Source organism: Desmodus rotundus, chromosome 11 (genome assembly GCF_022682495.2).
Source record: "Desmodus rotundus isolate HL8 chromosome 11, HLdesRot8A.1, whole genome shotgun sequence".
Lineage (NCBI taxonomy): Eukaryota > Metazoa > Chordata > Mammalia > Chiroptera > Phyllostomidae > Desmodus > Desmodus rotundus.
In genome coordinates this window covers 13,027,370-13,039,187 of record NC_071397.1, presented here as the reverse complement: position 1 = coordinate 13,039,187, position 11,818 = coordinate 13,027,370, and the positions used below count along the sequence as shown (strand labels likewise).

General features: G+C 44.4%; 1 protein-coding gene across 1 annotated transcript in view; it reads left to right on the top strand.

Annotated features, from left to right (window-relative positions):
- Nucleotides 1–421: 421 nt before the first annotated feature.
- ADGRF5 (adhesion G protein-coupled receptor F5) overlaps nt 422–11,818 on the top strand; it is a 96,940-nt gene continuing 85,543 nt past the window's right edge. Inside the window, exon 1 of the mRNA XM_045193068.3 lies at nt 422–739. The gene's annotated coding sequence lies outside the window, so the exon portion shown is untranslated. The remainder of the gene's footprint in view (nt 740–11,818) is intronic.

Here is an 11,818-nt window from a genome sequence, read left to right as displayed (position 1 = left end):
CAAAATGGATGGAGGACTTTAGAAGCTGTTCCAAGATCAGACACAGAAGGTCATCAGCGGTTCCAAAGACAGAACCCAGAGGGTCTTGCCCAAGGCTGGCAAAGCGACTTTTCTCAGACCTGTTCTGACTTGCCTCTCACCAGCAGGACATCTGGACAGGGGCCAGACAATGCTTCAGCTCAGTGGAAGAGGGTAAGGGTGTTCTTGACTCTTGCAGAGTTAAACACTTGGAGAAACTTCAGGAAGAAAGCACTTGGTAAAAGGTAACACTAACTGGCGGTCAGCTCCCTGTCTGCTGAGCTGCTCATTCTCATTTTCATGGTTCTTAGCATGTTTATACTCTTCTTTCCAGTGGCCACAGGACAAGTTTAAATTTCTTATTTCCTCTAGGGAGCCTGGAGAGAGGCAACAGGCACCAAATACAGGAAATCATGTGGAGAGGATCTCTTATTTATTACAGTTCCCATATTACTTCCCTTCCCCCAGCCTCCGCCCCCACCTCCAGCCACACTGTGTCTCCCAGCTTTTTCCTGCAGCAGAGAACGGGAGGCAGTTCACCTCTGCTCCCTGACGTCTGTGGACACCCTGAGGACCTGAAGTCTGGTTTTATGAAACCCTCCCCTCCTGTGGCTGCGTGATTGAATGAGGGCCCTGAAGTTTCATCGCACATAAGAGGGTCTTAGGAAGATCTCCAGGACAGGATTCACTTTCAGGAGACTGCACACCGCAAAAGAGAAAGGTAGGTCGCTGCCTGAGTGTGTTTTGTCTTGTTGAAGGTGACTTGGGCTGTTCTGAAGTAGATGTGTCTGTCCACAGGGCTCTTTGGGTTGGCTGCGTGTTTTCAACCTGCGTCGTACTGAGACTCACTGATTTACAGGACTGTGAGGAAAATAGGGAGAGGGGAGATGACATTTGGGTGTTTTGGATTTCTACATCTTTGGATAAAGAGTGCCAACCACTGTATATAGAACATGAAGCTGATTATTATCCATCCTCTTTGAAGGGCAAATCTCATTAAAGGTTGAATTTTTTTGTTTTTTGGGGTTTTTTTTTTTGCTTCTGCATAAGGGAATAAAAGTTTACCACCTACCTTTTCTTTTCAACAATGTAGACCCCTCCCTCGATTTTTGTTTTGACTCCTTTCTGAGTTTTTCCTTTGAGTTAAAGGTATATTCAAGCTGACAGGATTTTCTAATAGGGGTAGAAATGGGTGTTTCTAAGTTAGGATACCTGCGCGTTCTAAATAAATGAGCAAGCGCTTTGCTCAGGATCCAGTGGACTTCCAGTTTGCTTTCCAGCATTTGCTATGAAACAATTGCTCTTTCTGAGGTTTCCTGACATTAAATGCAAGTACTGACGACACATATCAAGTGGTGTCCGAGGAGAATGGTTTTGTTTATCGCTTTGACCATTGTCTGCAGGCAGTGTGTTCACGCCTTAGCTGGCTGCCGCTTGGGGCCACTATGGGGGCTCAAGATAATGTGTTGGCTGAGACCTGGCGCGGGGTCGAGACGTTCAAATAGTATTACAGATTTTCCTGGGATTCTTTTCTTTTCTCTCTTAAGTGTTTTGGTTAGCTTGTTTAATTTTTGTCCTCACAATCAGTCTTCCCTCTGGGAGTAATATTTTTTAGCAACTTCATAGAATATTAGCCAATTTACACCTGTTTATTGAACATAGCCTATTCTTCTCCAGCTTATTTAGGTCAGGTGTTTAAAACATCTTGCCACTGATGTATTTTAGCTCAACACAGTCTCCCTTCGTTTCATCCTCCATATCCTGCAGCAGGGTTCTTGGGAAAATGCAATTCTGATAACATCACCCTCCTCAGTGAACTGTTTGCATCACATCAAGGGCCATTGTTATAGCCTCACTGCCTGCAGGGTAGTCTGGAATCAGCTGCATCAGGCATCACTTGGGAGCAGTTAGAGGCTCAGATTCTCCATTCCCTTCTCAGACTTCACAAATCTGCATTTTAACCAGGCCCCTGGGTGATTTACCTGCACGTTAAGCTCTGAGAAGCCCCACTTAAGGAAGGTAAACAAGACCTTCAAAGTCTGCTCCATATCATCCTATACAGCCTCCTCTCCCCCCTGGCATTTCCAGCTCTACTGAATCCCTTTATTTCCCCAGGACAGGGGAACTCTTTGCCTACCTATGTCCATGAGTGCTGTTCTCCCTGTCTGGGATAATTCTGGTCATCTTTTCCTCCCAACTACTCACTGCAGCCTGATTTCTTCCCCCACCTCCCCCTCATCCATTCCACCACATACTAAGTGGTCTGTGATTTAACAGCTCTTCACGAGGTGCTTTGTCATAGCCCTTAGCACATTAAATGATAGTTACTATATTTATTTTCATCCTTGAGCAGTTATCACTCTTTGATTTCTGAATCCACAGCACTTGAAACAACACCAGGTGCACAGGTAGTGCTCAATCAATGTTTATTGAATTTATGAACAAATGAATGAACAAATGAATGGATCCATCATCTGAAGAATCCAAATTTATTACCAGATTGAGAACTACAGTTTGAAACGTTCCAAGGTGATTGCCAATCCCTATGACATTTTCCCACGCTCTCCTTTATGAGGCTTGGATAGATTCATTGTTTGCACCAAATATTTTGAGTACCTACCATGTGTCATACCTTTCACTTATTTATTTTTAGAGAGAAGGGAAGGGAGGGAGGGAGGGAGAGATACATCAATCTGTGGTTGCCTCTTGAGCACCCCCTACTGGGGACCTGGCTTGCAACCCAGGCATGTGCCCTGACTGGGAATCAAACCAGCAACCCTTTGATTTGCAGGCTGGTACTCAATCCACTGAGCCACACCAGTGTTGTCACACCTTTTAGAATCAATTTCTTTATGTGTCTGGGGAGAACCTCTTCTATTAGGTGCTTCTCTATCCGTGCCCCTCATGTTCTACCCCTCCAAGCCAGAGACTTATGCGTTTTTTTAAGCGAATACATACTGAGCACCTTCCACACACCAGCTTCTGTGCTACATGATAGGGATACAATGGCAAATGACACGGATGTGAGTCTTGCCTCCATGCAAGTCCCCACAGAGAGGATGTACCTTTTTTTATCTTTTGTCCTGCTTCTCCCTAAAAAGCATTAAAGAACACTGAAAGTGTGATCTCTAATACATGTTGGCACATCCAAGTACAGATATCAGGAGCTCGAAGTGTGATTTAGTGAAAAGCAAGTTGGGCTGTGCTTTGGGGCCCTGTCTTAGTCCCGCACCTGTCATTCACTTACCCTGTGAACTTGGGTGAATCCACATCCATCCTCTAAACCTTGATTTTTCTTAAGTGGTAGAGAAGACAGAGAGCTACAAGGAAGAGGAGGCTCCGCCTCTGTAAGTGCACAGAGAGGGCAACATCCAGGGAGCCTCTGCAACTCACTGGCTTTCACTCTGCATGATTATTTGAAGGGCATCATTCTGCAGTTTGTTGACTCAAACTGGCAAAGGCATCTTAGGGGAGTCATTTCATTACTATGCCCATGTGCTCAGCCACAGGCATTAATGTTGTCCTTTGGTACCTTCCATCGAGCACAGTGTGGCAGTGGCTTGTAGGAGGCAGTGCCCTACAGCTCACTTCAATCCACTTGGCATTAGTTGTTGGGTGTAGAGCTGCTTTGACATGGGACAGGTGAGGACAAGACTCTGTCGTCCTCAGGTAATCTCTGCTATTGGAAAGCAGCCAGGAGGAGAGAAGGAAATAGCTACACCAAGTGATGCAGGGAAGATTTAGAAGCCTGTAGACATATAGTCAATCCCTCACCCTCACTGTGGTGGAGTTGCAAGGACCCTGTTTCTTACACCATGGTGGCTTTTTCTTTTCCCACCTAAAGATGGGTGGCCTAACCAGATTTCACCTGGAAGCAGATGTTGGGGCAGGGCATAGCACCCTTTGTCCCCACACTTTGCACTCTCCTGGGGCACAGTGTCAGCGGGGAGAAAATCAATATTTTCCACTTATTCTACAGACATAACCACAGGGCTCAGGCTAAAGCAAACTGTGTAGGCGCTCTATGCAAATGCTTCCCCTCTTTGAGCATTACTGCCTTGATCCCCTAGAACCTGAAGTTTCCATAACAAGATGCTCCTGCGTCTCCTGAACTTCTTGCTTCCTGTTGCTCACGTGTCTCTTAACCTCCACACCTTCTGCACACCCACCTTGTTTATAGCTGCCCTTCAGCAGCCTAAGTAGTTTTTTTATGGTTACTTCCTAACTGCTCAAATTAACATTTATTTCTGGCTTTTATCAAAGAGACAAAAAATTGCAAGTGTTGGTGAGGATGTGGAGGAGAGGGAACCCTTGTGCACTGTTGGTGGGAATGTAAATTGGTGCAGCCACTATGGAAACAGTATGGAGGTTCCTCAAACAACTAAAAATAAAATTACCATGTGATCTGGCAATTCTACTATTAGATGTTTATCCAAAGACAAGAAAAACACTGCTTCAAAAAATATATATGCACCCCTACATTCATTGCAGCATAATTTATCATAGCCAAGCTACGGAAGCAACTTAGGTATTCATCAATCGATGAATGGATAAAGAATATGTAGTACACATATACAATGGAATATTACTCAACCATGAAAAAGGACGCCATCTCGCCCTGGCTGGGTGGCTCAGTTAGTTGGAGTGTCATCCCGTACCCTGGGTTTGATTCCTGGTCAGGGCATTACGGGAGGCAACAGAAAAATGTTTGTTTCTCTCTCATATAGATGTATCTCTCTCTCTCTCTCTCTAAAAATCAATGAACACATCCTTGGGTGAGGATTAAAAAAAAAGAATGAAATCTTGCCATTTGGGACAACATGGATGGACCTTGAGGGCATTATGCTAAGTGAACTAAGGCAGACAGAGACAGACAATACCATATGATTTCACTTATTTGTGGACTCTATAAAAAATCTTTTAGATAGCGAGAACAGAACAGTGGTTGCTAGAGGGGAGGGGATTTGAGGGTTGGGAGAAATAGGTGACGGCAGCCAAGAGGTATAAACTTCCAATTATAAAACAAATAAGTTCTGGAGAAGTAATGTACAGCACAGTGACTATAATTATTAATATTGTAATCAAAGTTCCAGAAAGTAAATCCTAGAAGTTCTCAACACAAGAAAAAAAAAAGAGTTTTGTTATTTTGTATGGTAAGGGACGGTAACTAGCCTTACTGAGGTGATGATGCCTCGGTGCATACAAATATCAAATCGTTATGTCATACACTTGAAACTGATACAATGTTACATGTCATTTATACCTCAATAAGAATTTTAAAAGTCCGTGAATCTCTATTAGTAAGCACAAGTAGTAGCAAAAAAGGAATGTTAACATGCATGGGAGGTTTCTAGCAACCACAGATCTCAGAATGTATCTGAGATCCACCTGGTGATACCTGGTTCAACATTTCTTTTTCAATCAGAGGCGTGTGGTGGGCTAGAAAGAGGCAGACCTGGTTTTGAATCCCCCATCTGCCACATCTTTGAATAAGTAACTGCATCTTGCCAAGTCATAGTTTTGTTCCTTTAAACGCAGATATTATTGAACTTACAAGGTATGGAGAAGATTAATTGGCTAAAGTACTTAATATGTTGCCTCAATAAATGCATCAGATCTTAAAAGAGGAGACTGGCCAACATGGTGAAAATAAGAAAATTGTCCTTTGCAGAATAGTCGAAGGGACCAGAGGACATTTGAAGTAAGAAGTTGGTTGTGTGGCACGTGAAGATTACCCTCAAATATGTAAAGATCGCTCTGTGTGAGAAAAGCGGTCAACAATGGACCAATGAGTGGAAATGATAGGGTAACGGGCTTTAGCTCAATGTGTTTAACAGAGTTACCCACTGTCAGAATTGTCTGCCACAGCCTTGCGGTGTGGTGAACGTCCTGTCCTGGGCAGCGAGCCAGCAGCCTGGACGAGCGCGGCCGGGTTGTTCCTAAAGGAATGCCCGCAATGGGTGGGGTTCGGGTGACGACCTTGAGGGCCTTCCTGCTCAAAGCCACCAAGAGTCTTGTGATGTCAGACCCCCAATCCAAGCCACCAAATGAAGGTCTGCAAAAAAAATCAGGCTAGAGGGTGACCGTAGCTGCCTTTTTACTAATTAGCCCTGCCTCTCTGCTTAGACCATTTTAAAATGGGGGACTTTGCAAAGACAATAGAGTTAGGTGGGACTTCCAGGAAAAAGCGAAGAAGAAATGAGAACAGTGAGGCAGGAAGAGTTCACTCCAAACCGCTCTTCTTAGGTTACCCTTTAACTAGATTGTGGGTTCCTTGTTGTGCTGCAAACACATTCCTATTTGATGGAAAATTGCCACAATTTGGCACATTTTCAGCCCAACCAGGGTCAAGGCCAGTAACAGCAAGACTCAGAGCGATGTCCCTGATTTCTGTTCTATTTATAAAATGGAAACACTACTATATGGATATGGTCTCCTAGCCATTCAAAAATCCAATTTTAAAAAGTACAGAGTAAAGGGTTCTATCATCTTCTAAATTGCAGGGACTGTGAGTGAGATATTTGATTTGGGGGGAGAGAAGAGAGCTGATTGGAGCTGTCTGCCTGCTCTGAGTCAAGTTCATCAGCCACTGTTCACTCCCCTTTCCTTTTCTGTTAAGTGAGCCACATTAATAACAGCCTGTCTGCCAGCTAACGGGGGCAGAATTTAGGGCAGGGAGAATTCTGTTACAGTGGGTCCCACACATGTCGCCCCCTGCTCCAGGCTGCCCCAGGGTTCTTTGCTAATACTTTACCTTCCTGCACTGGGAAGAACTGGCTGGTCTTGTGGTTTTGAACGCTCACATCTTTCTTCAGTTTCTTGGGCAACATCTCGGCATGCCTTTGTTTTCTTTAATCCTGTTTTGAAATCCTAAGGCAAAAAAGAAAAAAACAGTTGCTCTTTCAAAGAAATGGGTGTCAACAAATGGTACATTTTGTCAGATCGAACCAAAACCAAGATAGAGTTTATTCTTCACATTTACCTCGACTTGCTTTCTTAAAAACATTAAAAAAAAACACCTCCCTTTGAAATATAATCCACTGTGCAGGGCAGATTCATAGGACCCCATGCAGACCTGCGTGTTTATTTTTAGGTGCACATCAGCCTGCCCAACCGAGCAAAGCAACTCCTAACGTCCAAACCCTGGCCCTGGGAATTTCCTCTAACAAGCCTGTGTTTCCGTTCATTGTTGCAGTACAAAGAGCAGAAGGAGGGCTGGGTGCAAGGCTCTCGGCAACCCCGCCTAGAGCGAAATCTGGAACCTGTCATTCCCTCAGCCTGCAGGGTCCTGAGTACTGGGGTCAAGATGGAGGTCACCCACCAGCTCTGGGCAGATGCAAATGAGTAGACATGGATGATGATTTCATCTAAAAATATCCCAGACACCTGTGATGGCATTTCAGAAATAAAGTCAGCTTTCTATTGATAGTTGCGTGTCTAGCCCTCACCCGTGCTGTGAAGTGGATTCTGGTCTAGCCTAGAAATAGGAGTGTCATTTGAAGATCCCGGGTTAGACTGTAATTAGTAAAGGGTTGTTAAGCATATTATAGTAATAAAAGCATACATGTACATGCATAAAGCCCCTATGCTCACACCACACACCAGGCACACACCACCTACCACACACACCACACTGCACACACACCACACCACACACAAACACACACCACACACACAACCACAGGCAGGCAGCACACCCCTGAATCACCCAGATCTTCACTGTTAACATTTCCTAGGCCAGTTTCTGATTCTTGACTTTTTTCATCTACAGAATGGATGTAACAAACCTCACATCCCATTAGTTGGGGGATAAGTAAGGTACATTATTACCAAGAAACTGATCCACACTAGATTTTTTATTAAGATTTTGCATTTTGGTCCTAGAATGCTTTCAATTCCTTATGAGAAATTACTGTAAAAATATTTAGCAAGACTCCAGAGATTTCTGTTGTTGTTGTTGTTTGGGTTTGCTGTTTTCTTTTTGCTTTGGGGTTTGTGTGCATGTGTTTGCCCCTGCAGAGAAAGAGGCCTAATTTGTTACTTAATTGGCACACTTTATTAGCAGAGCTTCCCCTGTCGTTGTCAAGCCCTCCCACTCCTGGGGAACATTACTGCCTTGTTGCTTAAGGTTGGAAAGCTCGTGGTTGTGTCTGGGAGTCACTTCCAAACGTGCAAATGTGAGTCTCAGGTCTGCACACCACTGGCGGTTCACTCTCCCTCCCCTCACTCCCATAAAGGACCTGCAATCTCCATTCCTGCAGCCCCACATGAGCATGGGGCCCCTGCACAATCAAAGACCCAAGAGCCAAGGGGACCTGCACGTACAAACCACAGCCAGCCCAGGGCTGGGACAGGATTGGTGGGCTCTGCCAGCAGGCGGACGTTCAGGCCCCCTCCAGGTCTGCAGATGCAGGAAAATGTGCTCTCGCCCTTTGGTGAAAATGCAGGAATGTTAGTAAAAATGCCTCTATGGATTGTTATGTTTGCATGTGTTTATCATCAGAAACTGCTCAGGGGTTCACAGGGCAGGTTGCAAATGTCCGAAATGGGGCCTGGGAATTTCCTTCCACAAAGGCTGTGCTTCCTCTCTTTGTTACTCCTCAGAGAACAAGTGGAAGCATTACTAGGGATCCTTAGTTAACCCTTTCTCCTGGCCAGTGCTCCTGTGTACGCACAGCACAGAAAAATCCTGCTTCTGGCCTTCTTAGAAGTAGAAAGATTTCAGACTTGGGTGGTGTGTACAAGTCTGTGTGGGTGTGGGAGTGAGCGTGTGTGTGAGTGGAGAGGAAATAGGTAATGAAACGTAAGTTAAATATCATAACATGTGCCCAGTCACTGTTCAGACCAGGTAAAATTTCTGCATTCTTTAGCATACTATGGTTTCCTACTACAAATACTGGTCCAGTTTCAGTGCCCTGGCCCCAGGGCAGGACACACCTAGAATGACAGTTGCTTTTCTCCAATGGAGTCTGCTTTTATTAGCTAAGCAGGGCACAAGGGGTTGAAAGATCTTTCAATCAGCGAAGTTCTTTATTGAGGATATGCTACATATGGTCTACTAGGCACTAAGGTAAAGCCTGCAAGAAACTTTAAGAACAGATGATATATTTATAAACACATGCACACACTCATGCATTGTAAATGAGAGTGCAAAGAAGCCAGACAATGCTGTGCTTTAATTCCATGAAGATCAGAAGAGGTGAAGTAATACTCACCCAACCGGAGACTAATCATACCCAGAGACATTTCCATGTCGTGTCCTTAAAGGTCCAAGCACTAGTGTGGCCAAGTGCATGCATGCACATGGACATATACAGGTACACATGTGCACACACACCTCATCTCAGGAGACACCTTTGCCTTCTCGGAGGAAATAGCTCTCTTGGCCTCTCACCACCAGTTCCGTGAAAGCACGTGCTTCAACAATCATCTCTCTCCTCCTTTCCTGTCTCCGAGGAAGAGATGGCCTTTCCCTGCATCCAGAGCTCAGCTCCCACCTCCTCCCTCCCTCCTGTCTCTGTACTCTCCTCTCTGATTGGCTCTTTCCCATTATTATTTAATTTGGCTTAGGTCCTTCTCATCTCAAACAATAGGAGCGGCAACTCTTTTCCGACCCCACAGCTCCTCTTCCTCCTCACGGAGAAATTTTTGGAAGAATTATGGATGTTCACCAACCATTCACCCTGCAAACCACTCTGCTTTGTCCCCCTGTCTGTCCTACCCTCCAGTGCACCCGAGTGAATGTTCTTGACAAATTTCTCCATGACCTCAATGTGTTTAAATACATCTCACTTTGTTGTCTACAGCATTTGATATTGTTGACCTCTTACCTCCTCTGGCCTTCTCCCTGCCTCCTGGGACACCACACTTTGCAGGTTTTTCTCCCATCCTCTCACTGCACCTTCTCAGTTTTCTTTGCAGGCTCCTTCCCTCTGCTCTTCCCTTTCCTTTCTGATGGCCGCCACCTGGCCGACCCTCCCTCTCCATCTGTAGCATCTCCCTGCTGCAGGTTGTTCCTCTGTGTAGAGTCCTTCTTTCTCCCTTCTCTGCCAAGTGAAGTATCGATCTCCCAAAGCCCATTTTAAATGCCAGCAGATGACTTCCCTTTTACGTGTCTCCTCATCCTAGTGCGGAACTGATCTCTCATCTAGGTCCTCACAGCACTTTTTCCAGCCTCTGCTAGCGTGCCTCTTGCATTTATATTCTCAGCAATTGTTCACATGCACGCCTTTCCTAGGATATAGGGATGCCGTCTTCTTCTTCTTTGTATTTCTGCCCCTAGCGTAGTGTCTGCAGTATTCTGTACACAAGGAGCTCAGAAACATTTGGCCAGTAAATGAATATGTTGTAATTGATTGGTAAAAATAGAATTTAAAAAATGTAAACATGTAAGCAAACTGCTAATGTACCTAGACCTGTGACTAGAGATCAAACGCTTGATAAAACGTGAATAATTTTGTGCAAAAATAAATCTGCTTTTTATAAATTCTCCTTAATTTACCAGGCAATTCTGCCTATTGCTTGTATGTTTACGTTTAATATCTGCTATAAACAGTAAATCTGGTTTGTTTTTCTCTTTTTACTTGAGATCCATCTTAAGTCAGTAATTTCATAAATGACAACTTTCAAGAAGAGCATGTGGGTTTTATTTATTGTTATAAATTATGCTTCAAAAATAAGACTTCTAACTTCAAGGTTAGAGGCTAATCCTTGTTTACTATTTCCTGATGTGACTTAATTCTGTTTCTAACCCCAGAAACGAAACTAATGAACTACATCTACACATACACACATATGTGCTCCCAATGGTTATAAATGTGGGATGTTCTTATAGACTTACGGAGTACTGTATTGAAAGAAGAGGAGAAAGGAGAAACAAATAGTGGCAGCCTAGAGAAAAAAAGAAGGACATTTGGAGAAAGAAGGGGGGCGTTCCTTTCTAAGTACAGAAGTATCTTGGGACCCTCTTTGATCCTTTTTGTTGCTAGTATTGAGGCCCTGAGGCTTTAATACTCATTGGATCCTGCTCTAAGCACTTGAAACAATTCTGTGACATAATTGTACCACTATCTCAATTTTTATATATGAGAAAATTGAAGAGCAGAGATTAAGTAACTTGCTCACACATGTATAGCTAGCAAATGGTAGAACTAAGACTTGAAGCCAGGCAATCTGGTGCCGTAGCTCATGTCCTTCACCTCTTATAAGAGCTCTAGTAATGTGCCACCTCCAGGGTTTATTCATAACGAACATTGATTGAGCACCTATGCCTGGCATGGGGCTAGGTACAGGGCACAGAAGAATATACAAACAAGGTCCTGCCCTGGGGGGTGAGGGTGGAGAGTGGGGGGATCATAGGATGGCAGAAGAGCTCACAAATAAACCATTATAATACAGTTCAGTAAATGCTTTGGCAGAGGGAAGTGAGGGGTGGAAGTGCACACACAACTAGAGTGAGTTAAAGGCGGCTTTGACCTTGAGTTGGACCCTGAAAGACAATGGGAGTTAGACACATGACAATGGAGGAAGCAGGCAGTTCCAGGCAAAGGCTGAAGAACCTGGTGTCTTCAGGGCACTAGGGGATTCACAGAGGGAAGAGTAAGATGAAAAAAAAGTGGGAGACAGAAGTGAAGCTGGATGTGTAGGCAGAAGCCCTAATGATTAAGGGTGTTAGCTGAAGATAACTGAGCCATTTTGGAGAGAGGACGGACTCCCGGTGGACTAACCCAGCAAGCAGCTTATCTATCTGCCAGTGTTCCTCTAAATGTATGCAGAGCTTCTGATTCAGCTGGTGGTTTTT